Source organism: Aulonocara sp. 'chitande type north' Nkhata Bay, linkage group LG3, assembly GCF_057382095.1.
Source record: "Aulonocara sp. 'chitande type north' Nkhata Bay isolate Kocher_YH1m ecotype deep benthic linkage group LG3, A_spYH_male_GT1.1, whole genome shotgun sequence".
NCBI classification, from domain to species: Eukaryota; Metazoa; Chordata; class Actinopteri; order Cichliformes; family Cichlidae; genus Aulonocara; species Aulonocara sp. 'chitande type north' Nkhata Bay.
In genome coordinates, this window is record NC_141346.1 from 54,357,677 (window position 1) to 54,383,524 (window position 25,848).

Here is a 25,848-nt window from a genome sequence, read left to right on the forward strand (position 1 = left end):
ATTCACCAATTGTAACCACTGGTCACTAAGGAACAATATATATTTCGCAACCAGTTGGTGAGTGATTGGGTGAAGTTGCTTGGTGACACTGAAAACATCTTTGCGATTGCTTTGTTTGCTCTCAGTTCAAAGTCAAAGCGGCAGCTGCTGAAAGATGCTGGCTTTGGTGCCAAGTCAGAACTTACTGGGCAGCAAATGTAATATAAAACCATCTTTTTTTAACACTTCTTCCACTAGGAAGTCTTTGGTGCAACATCGTCATTGTGGCAGATTTCACCCAGCCAATCAAACTAGACATTTTCTGGAGGGAACAGAGGTTACCAGACACCACCAACTAATCTTTAGGCAAGTGGGGCCTTAGCGCATGGTACACCAAACCTCTTGTCTAGTGTCTGGGATAGAGAGACTTCACCCTGGAAGACCCTGAAATTGTTAAATGATCAAGAACTCGTATGTCTCAAATCTGTTTTCTTTGTATTATTGTAGGGTCTACACTAATTGAAATTGAACTTTATTAAATTGAAGAGGCAAATACAAAAACACCCCTATACGTTCTGGAAGTCACTGGTGACCTGTTCTGTCATTAAGGTATGAGAATGTGTTGTGCGATTTATCCAGAGCAGGACATAGTTATGAAATTAAACCAGGTGTAATTCAGCAAACTCATATTAGTAGAACTGTACTCTTCATCATACATTCGTGTCACTGGGCAGAAAAAATGATATAAAAACTGTAACATTTCTCCCAATCATTAATGATAGCGTTTGTGATCTCTTGGTCGATCTCTTCTGTATAAGCAGTGCTTTTGATTGGTCTTCTTTGGAGATTAAAGCAGACTTAATATGTGTGAAGAAAGCAGTCCTCCACATTATTGCACCTCTCTCTGCTACATCATGTGCATCTTAAGATTTAAAGACCTTTCATCATGGTTGACATGCAGCAAGAAATATAGAAATGTATGAATACTGATATAAATTATCAGGTGTATTTAAAAATGGAATTTACAGATTTTGCTGTTTTTCCATATTAATTTTCCTAGAAATTAGAGACTTCTGCATATTCTTTGTTACCCCCCCCCCCTTTCCCCCTTGTGCAGGGGTGTTGAACTCCAGGCCTCGAGGGCCGGTGTCCTGTAGGTGTAGATGTGTCCTTGATCCAACAGAGCTGATTTAAATGGCTAAATGACCTCCTCAAGTTGTTTTAAGTTCTCCAGAGTCCTGGTAATGAACCAATCATTTGAACCAGGTGTGTTAGACCAGGGTGAGATCTAAAACCTGCAGGACACCAGCCCTTGAGGCCTGGAGCTTGACACCCCTGCCCTTGTGCTCCCTTGCTGTCTTTAAATCTGGGCACTGATGTTAATTTTCAGGCCACTTTTGCTAAAGAAAACCTCACAGTCCTGACAATTAGTTGCAGGGGTTCCCCCCTCCATTTCCATAATGTGAGGTGAGCCTCTGCCACACTGAAAAAAATATGTTGTTGGATTTACTTAATTCAATGGTGGACATTTGTTGCACACAGATGTTTTGCTTTGGCAGCAACTTAAACAATTGAGTTAAATTAACACAATTTATTCATGTTCAATAAACCTGTGCAATTTGTGTTGATAAAATGTGACTTAAACATGTTTTGATGAAGTAATTTGAGCTCTTGAAATATTTTAATCCTTCACAATTTTCTCACTTTATCCCAACACCATTCAATAACTTTTACCCAATACTACTTGGTCACTTAAATACTACATGTTATCTTCAAATTACATTTTGCTATTATATTCTAGTATCAAATACACAATTTTCAAATGGAGGCCTTATAACAGATTATATTGTCCTCTTCCAAGATGGTTGCTGGCATCCACCAGTAACCTTTCAAAACAAAATGTCTAATTTCACTGCATTGACAGTAGGTAAAGAATTAAACTGACATTACTCCACTACTGAATCTACATAAATCAACAGTTAAATAATGTCAGTTCTTCCGTGTTCTCTGGAATCAATCACAGCAAAGAAATTAGACTCTTTCTTTTGAAAAATGTTGGGAAAGAACAAATCAAAACATTCTATTTAAGGCCTCTGACGTCAAGATTCAGTTAAACAACAATTATAACTAAACAATTTGAGGTAATGTTAGTTTCCATTAACATTAAATTAGGTTACTGAATTGGCAAACACCTTCCTATTAACATTACCCATTTTACCCCAATAACTAAAGAAATTAGCACTTGCAGGTCAAAACCTTTATTCAAGAGATGCAAAAATAACATTGATACAGTGACTGTCAAAAATTACAGCACTGATCATACTGTGACATCTTGGTTCAAAACAGCACACTTAGAAATATTCAACGTTCCTTACTTCAACTGAATGAAACTGAAAATACCATTTCACACGGCCCATATGGGATATTTAGACTGCATAACTGTTCATGCTACATCTCTTCACTAGTAAAAGAAAGAAAAAATACAAAGAGAAATTTAAAAATGCTGCCAAACAGAGAACTTGTACAGAGCAAAAGGAAAAACAAACAACAACAACAACAAAAAAACGGCTCGTCCTCATGGCAGTTGCAGTGTATATAAAAATGAACCCTGCAATCTGTTCCTGGAATTGAGCTTCAAAAATGCAGCAGAACAAGTGTGAGATTTAAATGTCTTCTCACCTAGAGCTGGTCACCTCACATGCATAACAGTGAGCTTTCGTTGCAGGAGCAGTTTTGTCTTAGTTGTGAACTTTTCTTGAGAGCTGAGTTGCTTCCAACTCCATTACCACCCTTTGAATCACCTCAAAAGTGTAGCAGAGTTGTGATGGGTAACTCATATTGAAGGAATAAAAAAGGTCCAAACAGCATGGCTACTGCAAAGGTCACGTTATCCAGATCTTGAAGAACTACTATACCCTCGATGATGATGCCAACATCAGAAAAGTCATTGCCTGGTGCATCCTCTGGAGACAGATGTTCATTGTGGTTTTCTCAATCTGTGCAGTGGCCTCAGTCAAGTCCTGGTTAAACACAAAACATTTTTTTAAGATTCCCTTTTAAACTCATCTCTTTTGAATCTACCAGTTCTAATGTTAGAGTAATTTAAACCAATGCAAGCAACATAGTAAATAGCTATAGCCAAAGAGTGGCCTGCCATGCTGCCATTCATGGTCTAACAGAGTTTCTAAGAGAGGGTGAAAAACACAATTTTACATTAGTTTTTGTTAGAAAGACACCGGCCCATCAGAAATCCAGGTTTTGTCACTCAGAAGATGTTAGAATTTAGACTTTCAGCCCCACAATTTGGTTAGCTGTTGGTCTTTTTTTTTTTTTTCAAACAAAAGCTAATGTAAATATTGGTGGGATTTTCCTTTGTTCACTAGAATGACAAATTTAACGTTTTTTCACACTGATGTGACCCCTAATACAGGGGTGGGGCCTCAAGGGCCAGTGGTTCACTACCAGGCCTCATGTGAACTTCAAATTATTAAAGAGGACTACTGGTCCTAACCAGTCCAATGAGGATCAAGTGGATAACTGAATGCATTTTTAAATGTTGCAAAGCCACAATCTACTCATAAAACACTCACCATGAACTCCTGCACCAAGATGTTGCAATTGTCTTTCACACAGATGCGGAGCACTTTGATGAGGGACTCCGAGCATTAATGTCATCCTAAAGTATTATAACAAAGAAAACAGAGATTTGTGAACTTTTCAGTAGCACAGAAGAAAATGATCCCAGACAAAAACTTAAACCAGTCAACATGCAACACCAGCATCTACAAAGCAATATCAAAAGTTCCTGTTTGACATCAACTTTATGGATATATAGTTTCCAGAACATTTATTTTTTTAAAAAGATCAATTTTTCTCAGTGGGCCAGTAAATGCATGACGAAAATTATGGCATCCTTTCGGTGGAATCAGTACTCACAGGTAATAGTTGACTGTTTCAATGGATGCAGCATAAAAATCTTTTACTGACCTAATGCAATACATATACACTTTGTAGTTAAAGAATTTTAAAGTTCTTACTGTCATTATGGCAGCTACATCCTTTAGCTTTGTGCCCTGTTCCCCCGATCACTTTGCAAACACTTTCAGCAGACTGTCAGAGAGAAACTCAGCTCCATCAGAAACCTTGACTGTAAAGGCATGGTTGGGATGCACTGGAATGCTGCATTTCATCTGAAATGACATAAAATTATTTTGAAATAACAGCAGGCACTGTGCTTGGTTAATAATCAGTAATGTTTTGTTGAATAAAAACTGTGTTTCCAGATCTTATGGGATTAAAAAAATCCAAAGATGTTTATTTCTGATTTGCAACCCAAGAACCCACAAGTTACAACCTCATTTTAGTTCAAGTGTGCATTAATGTGAGTCCAGTAATCACCTTTCTGACAATACATACAGGTATAAGTTAAACCTATGGCAGATTTTGGATTTCTCAGTTGTATTAATAGGGTGGTCTATTTGAGTATGCATGCACCTAATAATTATAAAAAACCTATTATAATTAAGTTACAGAAACCTTAAGCGAAAATAGAATATACTTTCTTACCATAACACCTTGAACCCACAATCCATCAGCTGACTCCTGGTGAAATGCAGAATAGATGTGGTCTCTCAATGTGCATCAACAAAAACAAAAACAAAAACAAAAAGACAGCAGGTGAGGGCAGGAGGGGTAGGGATGTAAGCTAGCATAATACCGCTGATGATATTAGCTAAAGCTGTTCAATGTCCAAAATCTCACTAACACCACGGTGCAGTAAATACACAATGTAACTGAAGAGTCAGTTGACAAATCTATTCACACAGAAAACCAAATTATGTTATGAGTGCCTCGCAATTAGGTTTAATGTGATATTACGGCTCTTGTGCCAAAAACAAATTCAAATGAAAAAGCGCCAATTCTTTGACAACAGATAAAACAGCAAATAAGCTAACGGCTCTTTTTTAGCATGTTACATGGCGGCACTTTAGACGTTTAACTACATTTGGCTGAAATATGGTAAACATTAATTCAAAAAATCAAGACATACCAAAAAACGTAGAGTTGGCTTGACTTGACTGAGATGGATGCATTTTTTAAACCACGATCCAAAGCCCGCGAGATGAAATCACGCGTGGTTTCACGAGATTTAACGTTGCTATCTTATTGACTTACTTCACCTGAACATGATATGAACAATTTAATACACCCTTTCTGCATATCATGTAGTTTTTACACTATATAGTTACATTTATCTTTAAAACATGAGGCAATTGTGTTAAATACATGCAAGATGCTTACATAAATCCAAGAGATGGCCAGTCCCTTTTTTTCAGTGCAGGGTGAACCCCAGTATATTACCAGAAGGAGGTTATAAAGAATTTTGAAAAACTTGAGTGGACAGTCAAAGGAAACTATCCAGAGCCTCTGAACTTTGTAAGTAGTTGCCAAAAGCAAGCATTACATCGAAAATAAACTTCACAAACCCACATAATATCCTGTCATTATCATTCCAGAAGCATTTTAAAATATTAGTAGCACAAAATACAAGCAGGATGTTTGAGATTTTGCAGAAATTATCTAGCACATATGGCTTTCAGATGGCATCCCTTCTTCAGTTCTGTCCTTCAAGCTACATCTTTTTTTCTATAGTGTGCAGCGTATCTTGCACGTAGTTAGACAGGAACATGCAACTTGGCACGTTTGGGAGACCAGAGGGGGAAAAAAACCAGGCAGACAGAGAGACATATAGAGAAAGAAACAATAAGCCAGCAAAAAAAAAAAAAAAAAAAAAAAAAAGACTGCAATGACACCCAAACCCAGAAGAAGATTCTTAATCTGATGGTAATCTCACAATGGCCCCTGAGCAGAATGAATCTTGTAATTATTCTTCATATAGATACAGTCTGGGCCTCAGAGCGTACAGGACAGGTCAGTTTACTGAGGCGTTTGATAACTGAAAAGAGACTCAAAAGAGGGTCATTTTCTTTGACGGCACCCAGATATGAGCGGGAGAGACAGTTTGGTACAGGTTTGTACAGTGAAGTTGGTACTGTTGTTATCCAGCCTGTTGTGTTCACTCTGAGATAAAACAGGACAGTATTTCAGAGGGCTTTTTGCCATTTGTGTTGTGATGTATACATTCATTCTATTTGACTTTGTCTGCAGCAGTCTAGACACAGGCAGTTCCTTAGATTTTACCTGTGCAAATTTGTTCTCTGATGTGCTTACACAATCTGTGATTGTTTCATTGTAAATATACAATGAGCTCCTCCTTTCATTTTCCAGAATTTGTTGCTTTTTACTTCTTTCTACTTCCTGAAGTAGTTTGGCTAGACCCATATTTCTGTGAGTATATACGGATAGGCAAAGACTCTAGGACTCCAGGTTATACCCAGAAGATAGTAAAGCGATGAAGTCAAATAAAGCATCAAGGGAGATGCTGGAGTGAAGGTGGGTTGCAAAGTAGCTTGTAGATGCACTGAAGCTGGTTCCACTGAACCAGCTCAGATAATGTTACCCATGCTCAGTTTATTAAGCTTTCTTAGTATCACATTCAGTTCGCAGTACTTCATTCTCTGTTCTACCTTTATGAGTTACTGCTTCTCTCTATAAGGCCCTGTGGGTTTGTTCAACTCCAGTGTGACAAAGTGGGTGAGAGCACCACTTGTCCATATTCTTAGTTACCTTTCTTGTTTTGATTTAACCATATTTCATATGTAATCTGCAATAGGCAAACATCTACTATCCTGGGTTTGTTTATGTTTTGCACTTTCACGGATTATGTAACATAACATCTTGATTTAAATCAATTCTGACAAGTTTGTTAAGTTAACATGTTATTTATTTCAATTGTTAATTGGTTTAATTAGAACTCACCTTATCTACCTGTGTTCCAGGAGCAAAAGGAGGAAATATAGTTTTACTTCCTGTATTTATAGCTTCCTGGTTAATCTGAGGTCACAGGAAGAGACCAGGTGAAGAAGGGGGAGAATTTTTGTAATTTAATAAAGTTGATTTTAGACTGTGTTTATACAGATATGGATTTATTGGTGCAATATGTATTGAGTACACCGTAGAGTTTTATTGCTAGGAAGGAGTAGCAGTATAGGTTTGAGTATTGAAATGTTTGTCTCACCTACCTAATGGAATAGTCCAGGGGTGAGTGGAGTATTTAAGCAGATGAAAAAAAAAGGACCAGGTCAGTGTAGCTGTGTGCAGTTTGACCTTAGTTTCTGTTGATTTAAGTTCAGTTATGTTTATTTGAACTGAGTTAATTATGGAGTTGAGTTTTTTATTTATTTTTGTAAATATTGGTTGGTCACAAAATGGTGAATAAATCACTTGCTACACTGGACAGCATCTGTCACCTGCACTTCTTTAGCAGCTAAGGTCAAGTCCTACCACATTCGGTCAAAGACACAACTGAACAACGCAAATTTCAGATCATCTTCACCTTTTACTCAGTCAAACGGAGATGAACAATAAAAGCCCCATTCAGTTGACTGCATCGATTACATATATAGACCAGATGGGGGAGTGCTGAATACGATAGCACTCATTGGTACCGCTGTCCTACCCCATCTCATATGGTAAGGTGTATCATATAAAGGCCTCCAGAGCTGGTTTGTCTAGGAAAATAAGATGGGTTCCATACTGTGTAAAATTTGCCCATGTATTTTATACTCTGTGCAATATATCACAAGCTATCATGGACGGTGATGCCCTTCCAAACCATTGTGGAGTCCAGGTCAGACAGGGAAAACGTCCTCTGATCAAATTGTACTCTTTGCTCCAACCCTTTTCTTCAAATGGGGCGATCGTCTTGTAATCGGAAGGTTGCCGGTTCGAGCCCCGGCTCCGACAGTCTCGGTCATTGTGTCCATGAGTAGGACACTTTACCCATAGCCTACTGGTGGTGGTCAGAGGGCCCGGTGGCGCCAGTGTCTGGCAGCCTCGCCTCTGTAAGTGCGCCCCAGGGCGGCTGTGGCTACACTGTAGCTTGCCATCACCATTTACCAAATGTTGTTCAGATTGTGACTTTAATGTAATCCTTTTCAATCGGCCCGTGTTTGTCGACTTTCCAGCTCTAGACTTTTTCACATCATGACCTGCTGTGCCGAGTGGTTTGTTTTGAGCCCTAAATGGACGCACATCCTGGAGAAGACTTTACTTCGTGAACTTGTCCACAGATGTCAGATTCAGACCAACAGGCTGCAAAACCAGAAAAAACAGGCTGTTGTTCTGTTTCTGAACCATTCACTTCTTGGAAGTGAAGATGTGATGGACTGGTTTGATTTGAGAAAGTAATAATAGTCACATCATTCAAAATAAGTCCTCAGAAAGTTGCAAGCGATGAGACTGAATGTATCGTTGTGTCAAATAAAACAGCAGTGTATTAAAAACAGCATAAATACTACTTTTTTTGCATTTCTTTTTCAGGAATTTCTTGCAGGCTCAGTAAGCAATTTGTCCTCCGCTTGCTTTGTTCTGAATTGAAAAAGATATTTGCAAGCAGACAGAATAGTTGCTCTCCCGAGTAGCTGAGCAGCTGTGGAGGTTTATGCGATGTGGTGTCAAGCCTTTGTGAGTCAGAGTGGAGAGAGAAGAGGAAACTGTGCATGGACATCTGCTGACTGTCCTCACCTCATCCAGGTGTGTTGCTTGAATTACCTCACCTGACAAATGTGCTTGCAAAAGTTTCCATACTGGCTTTGAATGGAAACTATCCTTCAGTCTGACAGCACATTTGCACACTTTTCCTTGTCCTTTAAACTCTTCAGATATTTTCACCACTCCCTTCTTCAGAGTCAAGACATTGTTGCTTTCATCACTGTTGTGAACCTTTTGCTTGGTGACACGATAAGATCAAAGGCAGACACAGGCCTTAGTCCTTCAGTGAGTCATGGCCTAGGTCAGGCTGAAAAGCAGCTGTCGTTGGTGAACAGAAGAGAGGAAGTAAAAGGATCAGTCTTGACCTTTGGTGGCGATTGGACTAGCTCTTTCACAATGGCTTGGAAACTTAACACTGTCTGTGACATTTACTGTCTGTGTGTGTAGCCAGTGTAGCTAGTGCATTCCAATGAATGAAAATCATAATGAATAGAAAAAAACTAGAGGAGCAGGTTGCTATATTAAATACAATGTAAAGTCTAAAGGTTTTGTTTTTTTTTGCATATAAACAGTCTATTTGTCTATTAAAAAGTCAGTTAAAGACAACTGTTAAAATTGTTGCAACAAGCAGTATATGGAAAGCCAGTTGAGCAGTGCCCAATATTATATATGACAGAGCAGTCTTTTTGTGCAACTAAAGCACTCTCTTTGCATTATTATGACTACTATCTATACTATCATTTAGTTACTAAAAATGCATACATTTGCATATGTGCCTGACAGAGCAGCTATGCGGATGGTCATCAGGTTTATCAGCGGCATAAACAGACACAGCTGGATCTTAGTCACTGACCATCAAAAGCCTGTCAAATGTCTGGGCTTGCCTTTTCCCTGCATTTAAGTTCAAGAATATGAACACACACTGACTTTAATTCACGTAGACTTTACTTATACTTTATAGTAGTTCTGGGTCACTAACAGGGCCACATTCAAGAGTCATCCTCATATGCTCTGCTCTCATAGCTAGTCCTCTAGGATGCTAAAAATATATTGCTAATATTGTGACAGGAATGAATCATATTAAAGTAACAAACACTCAGGACCAGCAGTGTCTGCAGAGTCCTAACAACACATCTGTTAATATTGTTCCACCATCCATCAGCCTCTTCTCTCATGTCTAATCTTTAAGTAACCCAGAAACAAGACAGGACTTTGGTTTCATCATAACATTGATCCCTCGTGCATACTCGTACAAATGAAGTTCTTCCTACAAATGTAATTTAGTTGTGCCTTTGGCAAGTAAAAAAAAACTTAAAAAAAGAAAAAACTGAAAAACAGGAATACAGGAAGAGCGGCATCAAAGCGTAGAATAGTTGTACTGGATTAATGTTAGGTTTCCCTGGCAACTAAATCCTTTTCTTTCAAATACTTCTTAGCAGAGAAAAATGAAGATAGTTTGGATTAGAGTTGTTTTACAGCATCTAGTTGATCACAACACAATTAGCTACCCTAGTTGTTTAAGGAACCGTCCAACAGAGCAGCTTTGTTAGTACTTTTGGGTCATCCTCGTCTGTTTGGTTGGCTGACAGTCACCCAGGCTAGAACTCTGTGTCCTACATAGGATTTGGCTCACACGGGATGTACCATCAAGTTTATAATCTGCTTCTCTATATTTCAAAGGAGGCAACCTGGTTCAAGCAGAGGTCAATGTAGTGTTGATTGGAGTGACAGTGGGTTTAGTTGAAGAAAGAGGAGGTGGCAGCAGCTGTCATCTCCTAAAACAAGTCACCTTCAATCCTCTGTGACGGGCTGCACATTGGACAATGGCGCTTTGTAGAAGCTTAAGCAAGACTGCCTTTAAAAGCCTACCTGTCCAGTAGCACCTGTAATTAGTATGGGTGACCTTAGGGGCCACTGGTAATTATAACTAAGCTGAGCTGTGATGATAGCACCTGAGGGGGAACACTTCTTTGCAGAACTTTGTGAGGAATTCCTTGATGCTAAAAACTTCTCACTTACCAGTTGTGTAAAGGGAACTTCTGTGAAAGGACTGTTTTAGTCATGCATTGGGGACATAAATTTCTCTCTGCCTATTACATGAGAAAACACCCGAAGGACAAAAACTGTAAGCTGTGAAAACAGCACAACTTAGCAACACTACTTTGTTGTATCCTCAGCGCAGCCTGTCTGTGTGGGTGGAAGCTTTTCTTGCATCTCCTTTAGTCTTCTGGGTACTTCTTCCTCCTCACACACCAACCTGCAACTCTCAGGAGTGTCATCACACTTCTCTTCTAATTTCACACTTGAGCAGAAAAAGGACCCGTTCACACCCATGTAGAGTTATGTTCACTTATAGTACCTTAAAGAAAAGGAATGCCTTTACTTTTTATGGAGGGCATTATCATTGGAATTACAGTGCAATTCCAGACATTATACATGGAATTTCTTCTTTCTGTGGGTACGGTCTCTCCTGTCATGCAGCAGCAGAAGAACAAAAAAGCAAATGTACCCACGGGAGTGTGGAAGTGTTTGAATCCCTCCTTCCAGATCCTGATAGTGACAACACGTTGTCGCAGACAGAGCTTCGGCACGAGTGTGGATCGAACCGCAGGTCATTTGTGTAGCGCCGTGCCCTCAGTGTGCATTTGTGTCTAAATGCACATGACTGATACTCCATCCCCCCATGCATGTAAATGGAGAAATTGTTTAGTTGTTCAGCATGCTTGCTGGAAGGAAAAAGAAACTGGTATATAGCAGCAGCCAACTGTGACAATTGAAAAAATTGAGAAAGATGAGAGGAAGAGCAAAACAAATGGAGATTGTGGGAAGAGGGGGAATATCTGACATGAATAAAACTCCTCTATTTCAAAAGAGGCACCTCAGCCTGCCTAGACAGCCCTGCTGACACTTGAACTGGATGAATATGCTAATAGGAATTAGGCCAATGCATTTGCAGGTACTGCGTGGATGTTAAATATGCTATTCTGTGTGAAACAACAACATATAAAACCATGTAAGAGCACTGTCACATCAGTTAGCTAAAGAGATATAAGAGCTGCCAAACATGGAAGTATAGAGGAATGACTTATTAATGAGGAAAAAGGAGAAAAAGTCTTTTACTAAAAGCCTTTTAGATGAGCTCTTTCTATGTGATATCCAAGGCAATGAGGGCAGAGTTAAGCAATATGCGGGGCTGTTCTCCCCCTTTAAAACACTGCATGAGGGATGTACATAGGGGTGTTACAAGGCTTTGGGTTCTCCACATTCTGATGGTTTCCACAGACTCTCCAGTGGCTTTTGGCTCTTCAAGGCTTAATAATACAGCTAATGACTGTCACTAGTGTTTGATTAAGCCTCTGCCCTAGCAGCCCAGGGGCTCAGGTGTACTCGCTATAATTAACACATGATAATTAATTTACAGAGGAGCTGGAGGAGGATAAGGATGCCCCAGAGGATAAAAAAAGCCCTTGTTAGAAGAGATGGAATGAGCTATGTCACAGTCCTACACAGCAAGTCTGACAAAAAGGAATGCCTTCAGATTCCAGCCTGATGAATTCTTTCATACTTTGACATAGTTTGCACTGTGGAAGTCTAGAATTATTTTTGGCTCTCTTCTGGAAGATTCTTCAGCCATGGTTAACATCAGAACCAGGGGTGGAGTCTGTGTCTTTCCGTCCCCAACAGGCAGCATGTCTTCAATGCAGTGCGACTGGTTTCAAACATTTTGTTAAATCAGGTGACATCATGATGCTCTTAGAGAATTATGCTTCATTTCATTCACATGAAGCGTGAAATTATCTTGCCCCCACTGGCAAGTTTTGTGCGAAACAAGCAGCTCTTTTAAAGACTCAATTCAAGTCTAAATGACTTGACATTATTTGCAGCAACGATACCTGCTTTCTTGCTCACAGACACCAGGAAGAGCAGCTAGATGCTCAGGAGCTGCTTATGTTCAGATCAGGATGACAACGTCAGCACGAGAAACGAGCCAAGGGGCAAAGGCTAAATCTCCAATTTAGTTTACCTCAGTCAAACTAGCTTTAGCATATTCAAAGAAAACTCTGTTCATTCCTGGGCAGTGAAAGAAATGATCCCACTGATTTCTGGCTTTTCTGATGGTTATATTGATGTCTTTTTGGCAGTAAGGGAAATAGGCAGAAAATGGAGTGAGCATTTCAAATGAAGAGAAACTATACTGTGAGCTATTATACTGAATTCACTTGCAAACTCAATCCACAGAGTACCATTAAAATCTGAGCTCTCTACAATGGCTTCCTCCAATCATATAGACCGATTGTCCCTGTTCAGTCTACCGTAAATCTCTCTCATGCTCATCCTCTTGCTTTCTTCCTCTTTCTATTTCAGCTAAACCATCCTCCCCTTCCCTTAGATATCTTTCCTTTCCTTTCCTTTCCTTTTCTTTTTTTCTTTTCTTTTCTTTTCTTTTCATTTCTTCATTGTACTTTTCTTATTATCCAGTTCTTTTCCCTCTGCCTCGCAAGTCCTCTCCTGTTTGCCTCTTGTACTGTTTTCCTCTCTTTTCTTATCCTCCCCATGGCCTCACTATGATCTCTGCTTTTCTTTCTCCACGGGACTGATACACGTTGATCACACACACACACATCCAAAGTCATCCACAAAAATACATGTAACCCAAAAACCCAAAGACAGTCTGCCACACGTAGATAAGGGTCATGTGAAGATTAGGGATGTGTTGTCTTAAGCAGGCCAATATGAAAGAGAATACAGAGCTAACATAGTTTATGTACGCCTTTGCTGGTACCCATATGTTGACAGCAGACACCATCATAATATTGTAGATAAGGCATTATTGTGATCCCACTGGTGTTGACTGTATCACTGGGCACAGCCAACACAGAGTGGAGACTGACAGATAGCCAAATAAAGAATAATGTCCCTATCTGTGCAGCGTTTATTGGTTGACACAGGTGGCCTATGATAGAAATGTTCAATGCTACACTCAGGGGAAGCCACAAAGCATTCATATTCACAAATCTTCAGTAAAAAAAAATACAAAACAAAACAAACAAATCCTTTAAAAGCACAGTTTTATTTTTCAGCATTCAGTCCTATCAAGGGGACGAAGAAGTGGTTATTGTGTAACAATTCATGTTAGACTATTTCCTTTGATACCAATCACGTGAAGAGTTCTATTCACTGAGAGGCAGTTTACTGTAAACAATGCCAGTGCAGCTTATAATCTGTTTTTTTTAGCTAAGCTAGTTTGAGAACACTGTGTATTAGTTGTTTTAATTTATAGGACTAACGTAAAGAATGCATTGACATTAAGAAAAAGAACCATTCAGTCTTCATAATTTTATTTGGACCTTGAGGTGTGTTTGAAGAGAAATAATCATAAATGGTCAAATGAAGCATGACTCATAACAAGACCTGAACTGAGTGCAACTGGAATCAAATTTCTCATAAATGTTGGTGTTCAATGTGACATAAGGAATAAAAAAATCTTGAATTCTTGAAAGCATGCTAATTAAGACATTATTGCTTTCTTATTTCAGCGTTACCTTCACACGAATCATCCCGACTTCAATAAATCAGCTTTAAGCACATTTAACCTGGTTAAGAATTTGGGCCATGATCTGCCATTTGTGTTGAAAAGTACAAAAGTGTTTAATACCAAATGCCAAAGTCAAAAGGAGCTGCAGTGTGTAGGGGTTTAAAAACGAGAAGAATCTGGAATCAGAATTTATTAAGAAGTTCACTCCTGAAGCACGTGTCTCACCTCTGGTTGAAACCAGATGTTTTCAGCTGCTATAAAAGCACAACATTGTTACCTTTGCTAAGGAAGAAGAATTTACTAAATAACACAAGTTTTGTTTTCAATTTTCCCACCCCACATTTTTTTCCATTTATCTCTTATTTGATAACAACCAGGACACATATCGTATATTTCGCAGCTCGGCACATGAGCAGCAGAGCTGATTGAGATATTCTGGGTTTTGGTCAGCACTTCGGCTGCTGCCATGAGTCATCTCAAGGTCACCTTCTGTTGAACAGCTCCACACCCAATTTTCTGCTCTCGCCATGTTCTCCACATATTACCTCCTGCTTCCCCCAGACACATCAGCATGTAAGAATTTCACCTGTGTATCTCACCACCTTGTTGTTGTGATTGTCTCTCCCAGCCACGGCTCACTCAGCTGTGGATCGATGCACATCTCTGTTTTCAGGCTCACAGTGGCACAGAGGTCGCTCAGTGTAGGTTGGTGTTTTGGAGCAGCATCTACAACTGTACTAAACCACATTGTTAAGCTACGACAAATATCGCATCGGTTTTACGGCTTTATTCATTAGCTGCCACCCACTCACAATGTAGGAATTGCCAAACCTACTTTGCTAAGCAGTGGACTCGTCCGGCAGGAGATTTTCTTGTCTTTTCATTTTGCTGCATTAGGGCAGCAAGCCAGAACACAATTTTACTTATTTCTATTTATTCTGTGCTTACAATTGTGTAGAATAATACAGCTTAACCTTTGTGGGCATTGTGGGTAATTAAGTGCTCTGATTGTCTTTGTCTGCTTGGCATGTTTCTTGAACAATACAACGCTACCGGCCGTCAAAAGCATAATACTTGGGTGTTCATCAAAGTGTGAGCTGCCAAAATCATCCTCGTAGCTGAAAAACATCCATTCTCCAGAGGAAGCCTTGGCAGGTGGCAGTGGTCCAATCCTACAGAGCCTGGAGGAACAGCACATCCTGGGCGTGGGTAGCTGCCAGCTCACTGTGTCTGTCTGTATCAACTCTCAAAGCTTTGCATAGGTAACTGTGATTACTCGATTATTATAGAGTGAGTGGCTAGAGTTCAGGTGTCTGAAACAGTATGCACATATTTTAAAGTATTCAATCAATGCTTAATGCAATTGGACTGCATTCAGTTTTTTGTTCCTTTAGCTTAACAGACTTGAGGAAAGTATAGTTTTCACGTTTCATGTGACCAACAGTTTAAACCACAAAAATTCTGTTTTGTTTATTCTTTATTCTCTCTTGAGAATAAAATTAGTTAATTGTTTCAGTCTTATTTTCATTTTAATCACTCCACAGTCTGACCTCAGTTAGCTTAGCAATTTACTAATTCAAAGCCATTATTCGAAAACCTAAAAATGTTTCCTATTAATCTGTTAACATCAGGTAGGGATAGTGTTACATCACACATTCACCCTTTTTATAGAATTTTTATCACTTTTGAAATTCTAACTGCAAAATCTTTTACTAGAAACACTGTAGTATTTATAGCAATTTGTTAGAAATGTAATATCTCCTATAATCTGAAAATGTTCTTATTCAGCAAAATGTTTTGTCAGATCCTTACCCTGTTATTTGTTATTATAATACATTATTGGTGAAGTATGCCTGCCTGGTGCCAAATGGCAGACAAACGATACATAGCACTCATGAACTGTCACTTTGGAACCACAGAGCAAGCAGAACTACTTTTAATACCAAGTCATTTATCTTCCAAAAACACAGAGAAGACTTGACGAGTGCCAACTAGCTCACTTCCTGCTCAGGGCTACTTGGCTTTGATGACTGTCTTTCCTCCCAGTTGTCTTTTCTCTGCACAGCCTGCCCAGAGCAAAACTATATGTGATCTTCAATCTGTCTTCTGCCGCATCTTTGGCATGTTTGCCTGCTACGTCTGGACTCTGTGCGGGAAGGCATTACGCTGTCTATTGTGTGTGCAAGACAAAAGGAAGTTGATAGTAGAGCATCTTAGGCGATAAGGCTAGTGTATGTCTAATAATTTCCTGTTTAACATCCTTTTAATGTTTCAAGATGATTAAATCCCTTAAATAAGGATCAGAATGTTGAAAGATGCTGTTTGTGAAACTCAGCAGCAAACAGCAGGCTAGTGGTTACAGGAAAAGCTTAGATCAGGAAAAGCATCAAAATGAATGTTTCCAAGTTCTAGCTGTCCTCTTTATTACCTCCTCCCACTTTCTGTGGTTATACTGATTCCCTGGATCGCTGTTGTGATTCCAAACCACACATACCAACAGGCGGTTCAGTGGTGGCCGCTTCTAGGGGGAGTCCTAAACCAAAAGGCATGCTGGGTATGTGGCACTAAACACACAGTCTTCCTTTCCACCATTCGTCACCTGGAATAATCCCACAAGGGAGTTTCAGCTGGACACAGCTGGACGTTCATTCACCAAAACATAGCTTACACATACAAATGACACACATTTTTCTTTATCACAGCTAAAAGACTTATTATTATTTAGAAAGCAAGCCTGTGGGATCTGTAGTAATGTTAGCATGTGATGCTGTAGTGTCTAAGCCCCTGTGTATATCATCTAATAAGTAAATGGATCAGCGTGATATGTGGTATCCAGTATGATATATGCTCTGCCAGACAACGGATTATGATATCTTGTTCGTCACTCTTCAAAAACAATATTGATAAAAGATGCAGAGCATTCAAGCTTCAGCAGCTGAGCACATGCATTCTCATCTACATTCAGTGGATGTGGTTTTGCTAAAGGATTAGCAAGGAATCATGTATGCCCACAGTTCTTGCAGTATGCAGTGTAATTGAAATATCCAAGACAGAAAACAGAAAGAAGACCTAGCCTGCATAAATGAAAATATCTTCTTAGGACTTCTGAAGTTCTAAAAAATGTAAAATATACAAATGTCTAGTGGCAGTAAGTTTTAAGAGCACTTGTTCAGTGTGAATAAAGAACATGACATGCATCATGCATGTGTGAACAGGCAGTGCAGTGGTGTGGTGGTTAGTATATTCAATTCACAGCAAAAGCTCCTGGCTTTGAATCCAGGCTGGTGGAGTTCACCTGTTCTCTCAGTTAGCTGAGGTTAGCTGAAGATTAATTTAAATTACTGTGAATGATGCATGTGTCTGTCTCTCTGTGATAGACTGGTGACTTATTCCCACCTCTTGCCCTATGTTTAGGCTCCAGCCACCAAGTAACCCTGAACTGGATATCTAGTTAAGGAAACTGACAGACAATATAAACAAAAGAAAAAACTGACGGCTCCTTTAACAAAAATATTTTGATCTTTAATTTGATCTTTCCTTTCCTTTTTTTCCTGTTACAATTTCCACAGTTACTCCAGATGTTTCAGCTTTCACTGCTGAAGCATCTGGGGAAGTTCCTGATAGATACGAGGAAAAACTAAAGCTTCTTCCTATCAGGGTTCCATTTTCCAAGAGCTTCTGAGCAGTCAACTTTTCATATTTGGTGGCAAAGTACTTAAAAAGGACCATGTTGCAGACAACAGAGCAGACACGCCAAGGCAACAAAGAAGTGTAATTTTTAAAATTATATTAGGAAACAAAGGCTGCTGCTGAGGGAGGATGCTCAAGGATGCTCGGGAACACTTATTATTGTAGGACCTTTACCTTACAATATAAAGCGCCTCGAGGTGGCTGTTATTGCAATTTGTCGCTATATAAAATGAAGTTGGTTCAATTCAATTCAAGGACAAATAAGCAAACAGGGTAACTACTCTAGGATAAACCAGAAAACAGCAAAGAGAAGGTACACACCATACAAGGAGAGAACAAAGACCAGTGAGATTATAGGATCCTCTCTCTTAGACAGACAAAAAGAAGGGCAGGGAAACACAGAAACCGACCATGGAAAGCATTAACCTTCAAAATTAAACAGGAAGTCAGCTGAAAGGGAGACAAACAGTGAGACAGAGGAAATACATGGTTGGAAAATAGGAAAAACATCAAAAAATTCAGAGATTTATTCCAGAAAAGGTAAATCACTGCAAAGTCCATGACACCATTAACACACCTTGTTATCAACATTATGTATTCCTGTGAACAGACTGCACGGCTAGCTCTCACAGTCTTTATTGTGGTTTTCAGGAAGCATACAGCCATGTTTGACATGCTAATGTACACAGACAGTGTGCATCAAGGTGTGGTGATAGAGAGCCTGGGCTGCATTGTGTTCAGCTGACTGAACAGCAGATGTGTTTGACATCGCACGATGCGAAGTAACAGGAAGTGACACTTAATTGAATTTCTGGTTACTGTGTGTGTTAAATGGGTTATTAAAAGAGTGCAATATGTTAAATGATGCATGTGGATGTGTTAGACCTGACAGACACACAGCTGTTTGTGCGCAAGCAGGGGACTGTTTGGAAAATTCACACTGGGCTCTGGTACTGATACTGGACTGTCATCAAGATTTGAGCTACGGCACCGTTAGAAAGAGAAAAGTTTCCCTCAGGCACTGACAGAAGGATTGAGCATGAAAAGGTTATGTTTACTCAAGACTGAGTGTCATGGATGTTTTTTACTACTGTGTTTTCAGTGCTTGTAACAAACGGACGATACATAACGTGCATATTTTCAGTGAGTTGTGATAAACATCATGAGTAGTTAGAGAAATGATGACACCTTGAGCCTTCTGGGTTGGAGTATAATGTTGCCCCTAAGCATAGAGTATGAGCGCACTGAAACATCCAGGGCCTTGTTTGCCAATAGGAGCACACACACACACACACACACACACACACACACACACACACACACACACACACACACACACACCACCACCACCACCACCACCGCAAACTCTGTATACATGCTCAGCCTTTTTACCTGAACAATGGGTACTACCTGCAGGGATGACTTGGATCCTTATTTTAGAGTTTCCTTTGAACAGCCACTAACGCAGCACTCAACAGGATATTACTGAGGAAGTGAGCAGTTAAAACGCTCAATAAATCATATAAGCTCACATGTATCTTAATAGATAAACTGCTTGAGCTTCCTACTTTAACCCCTCTCCCCTAGACTTTATGTTTTAATTTAGTAACACAGCGCAGGGGCGCAAACAAACGATGGGGGCATAATTATAGGGTGCAACTGGGGAGTGAAGTCTTTACCCCGCCATGTTTATTTACAGCTCGGATGAAAACGACACTCAGCGGACCTCTAATGGAGCTTTTACTCACTCTTTCTCCATTAATACCCCCCTCCATCTTTCCTCTCTGTTGTTGATGCAGTTAATTTGGGTCGGGGTAATGAGTTCTTGCTATCAGCTGCGACAAGTACCTTGCTCCTTATTCTGAGGCCCGTTGTCATGCTCCCAGTGGACCCTCGCCAGCCCTTCCCCCGACCCCCAGTTCCAGCGGCAAGGGCGTCGATTCCTGTGTAGTAAGCATCTGAGGACCCCTTGATACAGAATGTAATCACTGAATGACCTCTTCACAGTCTAAAACTGCATTTCCCCGCAGGCAAGCTAAGCAGCAGAATTTATCACTGTCGTATAATACTGTATACACACATATAAACACCCATATACACAAGTGCGCTCTGTCTAACCTAGTGAAAGGCATATACCCATTTAAGTGGAACAGTGTGCATTGTAGCAAAATCAAAATATAAGTTCAGCAAGTTACATAAAAATGTTATGACCAATAAAAACAGTAACAAAAAAACAGTATAATTCTGTGTATAGAAAAACAGTTTTCCCTGTAAAAAACTATTTCCTTTGTTATTATTCAGTTAACCACTTTTCTGCCATGCCACAGTGCCCTGGGGTAGATATAAAACCTTGTGTAGCTCTACCACTGACAGCCACATGACATTTATTAGGGTTTTTGGCTATGTCCAATATTTCCCCTTGTATTTTATTCCACTCTTCTGTCTGTCATATCCTCAACTGCTCGTACATAATGCAATCATTCAAACATGAATGAGGGATAAATTGACCCACTCGTGAGCCCGAATGAGACTCATCAGTCAAAAGAAAAAGAATAATGGAGTCTGTAAAGTCACAGGTGGAGAGTGTGGCTGTTTCCAAACATCACCTCCGCTTTCTTGGTTCAGTTCACCCGCTGGCAATATTTATATGCATGAAGTAGCGCAGCATTTTGCCATATCGCTGTTAAAGTCTTATTCAAGTCAAACTGTTAACACGCACTTTTGCTGTTCTGTGATTGAATTTCACTGTCACCATGAATAAACCAGTGCAGTGTGCACTGTCTCCATCTTTGTGTGAGCCTATAAGGGTTACTAATTCAATTCATGCAAAAGCACAATGATTATATTGATCTTCTCAACGCTGGCGCGTCACAGGCAATTATGATTTCTGCTATAATGAATCAGGGATTTTAGGAGCATGGGTGGTGCTTAAAAGCATTCACCCTGAGAAAATATTTTCCCAGCACACAATGGCCAAGAATCACACATCAAGCCTCAGCAAGACAGAAAAAACAGCAGGTGAGTTATGTCATGTTTTATTTGCAAAGCACTTCCCTAGGCTTTTGAAAGTAGTGAGGAGAAGAGATCACATTAGCTTAAGCATAACATGGCAACACTCCTTCTTCTCAGCCAGGTGTGTGCTAGTGCCAAACCTCGAGGAATGACTTGCATCAGTGTTGGACATTTGGCATCACATTAACACATGAAAGCACAGTGTTGTCACAGACTCCTAAGATGAAACAAAACCTGCCAACCATGCTGATACATATCATATGGAAATATTTTGCGATTTAACCATCACGCTCATGAGAAACAAATGACTAAGATAGCACGGTGACAAGGACACCAAAGTCGTTAGGACATCAAATGTGACTATATAAGAGGGCTGAATGTCTGGTGAACAATTAGTCATGTCTGTACTAATCTAGTTACTTATTCTCATAGAAAAAAAAAACAGCAAATCAAATCTAACTTGTTTGCCGACATGCATGCATTCAGAGTATCAGCTTGTTCCCATGCAGAGAAACAGAATATCATAGTACACTTGTGCCGCAGTGCTGAATGGTCGGACCAGTGACATAACAGACAGGTTGTTGTACCTGTTAAGAGTATTTTGTTGCAGTGCAGAGATCTTTTAAAAAGAGGGAATCCAGAATAAAAGCTCCCAAATGTGTGCTGCATTGCCTAAAGCATACCAGAACCTTGAGAACCTTGCTGTTTACACAAACATTCAAGATCAAAGTGCAATAGTCAGCATTGAAGTTCAAGCGACAAGCTACAAGTTTACAAACTCACTAACTGATCTGGACCAAAGTAACGAACTATAGGTGTAAAAAACACCTTAAAATAATTCACTGTGCACAAACCATCGATCCCATAAAAATGACATGCATGCAGGGGCGGATCTAGAGAAATTTTCTTAGGGTGGCACCCATGCCACCCTTCTAGATCCGCTCCTGCATGGATACTTCTGAATGCACTCCTGACATGATGCGCCACCTTTAGACTTGAGCACTATGGACTCTTCCAGCTCTCATCAGATTAAATTAAAGGTGTTTGTAAACCTTGAATCAAAAACATTGCTAGCAGTCCAAATTCGCACAATGAAACAATCTTAAAGGGCTGATTAAAATTAAATCAATTATGGATAATTTTATGTGGTGGGGTCTATTCATTTATTCTTCAATAGAGCCTGATTGCTCCATCTATCTGAATAACATGTTAGATAATGTGTTCAGCACAGAGTAGTGAATCGATGGCTGCAAAATGTGTCTGCTGAGGATTTTTCCATAGCACAGACAATATAAGTGTGTTTGTAGTGATGAGACCACATCTCTATGCACACGAGAACAGCTAAGGACACTGTGCAAGAGATTTCAAGGATTACACATAGAGGCTCATAGGGTTACTCACATGTGATGCCTAAGAGGAATCACAGGCTCACAGTTTAGTCATATTGTGAAGTCTGACAATGGGTTTAGAGATGTGTCAGCAGAGCTCCAGGCTAAACCCTTCAGCTTTGGAGCTCATTAAATTATAGCCCATTACATGGTCATAAGTTAGGAACTACTGCCACACATCAATAAAATGTTTACTCTACATTTTAAGTGGGGAAGTGAACTATAAGCTATACACTGGTAAAGTACACACCAGTAAAATAATCTTGAAATTCAGTGTATAGACTAGACCCAAATACTACGTCTGTGCCTTGTTCCGTAAGACAGGAGAAATTCCAGATTGTGCAAGTGATAGAAAGGTTAGAAAGGGCTGGTGCTCAGACTGTCTGGATGGTGTGGTGGGTGGGTTTATTGTATACAGCTTCAATTAGCCCCATTTGGCACTGCCAGACTTCAATGTTTGGGCACATGAAAAAAAAAAAAAAAGCTTTCACCAAAATACACCCACCAGGCTGAGCGCACAGGAGGTCTCTTTGTGCTTTGTCTTAGATCTTTATTTTTGGACACGGATGGCTAGTTGGATGAAGTGATAGAAGGGTGGGTGTGAGAAATGGGGGATGGTGGGGTTGGGGGAAGGGATTGTAAATGGTTGGACACAACTTCAGAACACATGGGCAGGGCGTGGACGTTGAACAATTTTACAGCTTCTGTGCTGATACAGTTTCAGACAGAAAATATCTAAGGCTTCATCAGCCTTCCTGCCGTTTCTCCTTTCCAGACTTACATTCTACCTTTACCGCATCAATTCCATCTTTTACCCCGTTGGTCCTATACTTAGTACCTGCAACATAAACAGACAAACAGATGTGACACACACACACACACACACACACACACATTTCCTAAATCCTGGGTGCTACTTAGACAGCAACAATAATGAGGATATTGTTAATTTGCCCAAATGAGTGGGGGGCTTTAGCGTGGGCTAGGAATTAATTATTAGCAACACTGTTACTTAATTAGCGCCACATGAAAGGAGAAGGTTGGTGGTGGAGGATGAGGTGTACAACATGTGTATGATTATGGGGAAATGGGAACTGATTATGAGAGCATGTGCATCTAACTGACTTGATGTAGTGTCTGCGGGTATAATAAGTCCTTCAGACTGCGGCTAAATATTCTCCGAACGCGTAAATATGCAATAAAGGCTGCTAATGTGGCAAACGCAAGATAATGCACTAGCATATTCTCACTAGCTTGTTAAGTGATGACATTATATCAACAAACATCCTAACCCTGAAATTGTCGCAGCCCATTACACAACCATTCTGAGGGTATCTGCACTAGCTTATGACCTCTTTCTCAAAGCCATTACTTCATTTTGCTGTCTTCATTTTGCATATGCAGTTTGAAGTGCACTGTATGTGGGAATATGCATATATTTTCATGCCTTTGCATTTATAGATGGCTGCACCCTCACCCACTGCCCAGTTATCTTGCTTTCCTCAACCACTTACTGAAGAAGCTTTCACTTTGTTGGCTTCAGGCTAAAGCAGAGTCTTATCAACCTAGATACGAAGTCTTACTCCCTGAGGGTCACATAACCCTCTCGATGAAATCCCACAACTCAGCATTACTGCCTGGTGTATACATATTCAGCCCTGCAACAATGCAGCTTCAAAGACCCGCTCTTCACCTCTCCCTTAATTCTTCTAATGCTCTTATTGAACTTATTCATCCAACTTTGGTGCACATAACTGGAGACCAAATGCAGTTTTAAGTGATTATGTGGTAGCCTAAAGGTTAGAAATGTTTTTGTGGTTGTTGAGAAATTCTCACTGCTTGAACTGCTGCCAGCACTGGTCCACCCCATCTGCAGTGATTTTATACTCTCAGGCCAGCAGCTGTATGCTAATTGTTTCTGGAGTTATACTGGTAATGCTTAAAGTTTGGAGCATGGTTGCCAAAACAGGCAAAAATAGCCAATAGCTGTCTGCCAGGCCTCATCTCTGCTAATTTCCCTCACTAAATTAGACTTCGCTCCACTGTGCTCGTGCTGTTGGTGTCTTTTGGAGCATTTTATAAATAGAATTATCTGTCAGCTACTTTGGCGACTGTTTGTTAAAGCCTGTCAAAGAAATTTGTGCTTCAGCTTTGGTGCTTGAAATTCTATCATTTTATTCGTCTGTTACTTATCACTGATTATCATGGAGACACTGGAGATTTCAATATGGACTGATGTTAAGTAATGGCTTGATGGCGTCCTAGAAAGTTTCCAGATTCAAACGTTAGGCTTCGGTTACTTTAGATAAGTTTATTCTTGTATTTATGAGCTGTAGTTTGACAATGGTTATTGACATGGAGTCGTTAGCCATGATGCTTAACGGTCTTCTGGAAAGCCTTAGAAAGAACTAGGAGGTCTTTCAACATCCTTACAAACCCTTTTTTACAGTAATCTCTAAAGGATGCTATTGTACCACCAAGGCCATTTTGACTTAGCAAAAACAAATGGCCTGGTAGAACCTAGAAAACAGCACACAGATAGTATTACAAGATTATTTCTCCCTACATCAGTTACAGGCTGTTACCTGATGATAACAATAGGAGGCGTAATAGGCATTAGTGCAAAAGATTACAGTGTATAAGTGCGAGTGAATGAATAGTGGCATTGTAAAGCGCTTTGGGTGCCTTGAAAAGCGCTATATAAATCCAATCCATTATTATTATTATTATTACAAGCTGTATGTAAAAGGCAGCAGAGTTGTGCTGGTGTAGATCTAAGCTATGCCACCCACCCCAGGCTTTTTGCTCTCCTCTAATCCTCTCTGCGCTTCTAACTCAATAACTTGGACAAGACGAGGTCAGGGGACACCATGGTAATGCTTTCTCTATCTTGTTATGATTTAAACAGATAAAGAAGAGCAGCATGAGCTTCTGTTTGGATGTCCTTGCCGGTGCCTGTCTCAAGCTGCAAAACAGAAACAAATGAGAAAAAAACCCTGAATGAATACCTTTCTTCTGAGATCATGAAATTCTAAAAAGCTACATCACTTGTTATTAATGCATTCACTTTTGACCTGAGAACGCACCTCCCTGGTTCAATACACCAAGTAGAACAGTAAGAATATAAAATAATAATAAAGGCAATTATAATCTTATCTTAGTACGAAACCACGAAAACAAAAGGGATTGGAATCATAAACTACTGAAAAAAAGATTTGCTTGATGAGTTCAATTCATCAGATCTCACTGAATTATTCATGAAGTTACAGGGAGCTATATGGTCAACAATATTGCATGAAACTACATCCAGCAATAGAATTTTATTCCTCTTAATTTTCACACTTAATGTATTCTTTATTTTCGACTTTTGAGCACTTAATGAAAGAAAATATCTTTCAAAACCAACACAAATCTAAGTGAAATGTTTCGTGGTTAATTTGGGTTTGTAATTTTTCTACCACCCTCGATCGTTCTCTGTCATTCACCCATCCGCCACCAAATAGAAAGCAATGGATGCTCCACTCCCCATTATTAATTATGTATACAACTATCATGCAAGTCCTATCTGGACTGGGGACTATTAATAATGGAACAGCACAGTAATTACATGCTGCTTTCCATAGATATTTT

At 39.7% G+C, this 25,848-nt stretch overlaps 1 protein-coding gene and 1 long non-coding RNA gene across 4 annotated transcripts in view; one reads left to right on the plus strand and one right to left on the minus strand.

Moving 5' to 3' along the window:
- sorcs2 (sortilin-related VPS10 domain containing receptor 2) overlaps nucleotides 1-25,848 on the plus strand; it is a 387,669-nt gene that overhangs the window by 31,894 nt on the left and 329,927 nt on the right. The gene's annotated exons all lie outside the window — the stretch shown is intronic.
- Nucleotides 2,222-4,654, minus strand: LOC147336228 (uncharacterized). Its single transcript, XR_015128225.1, has 3 exons — nucleotides 4,546-4,654; nucleotides 3,570-4,169; nucleotides 2,222-2,999 (listed from the first exon to the last, which is right to left on the minus strand). It is a non-coding gene; the product is annotated as an uncharacterized LOC147336228 (long non-coding RNA).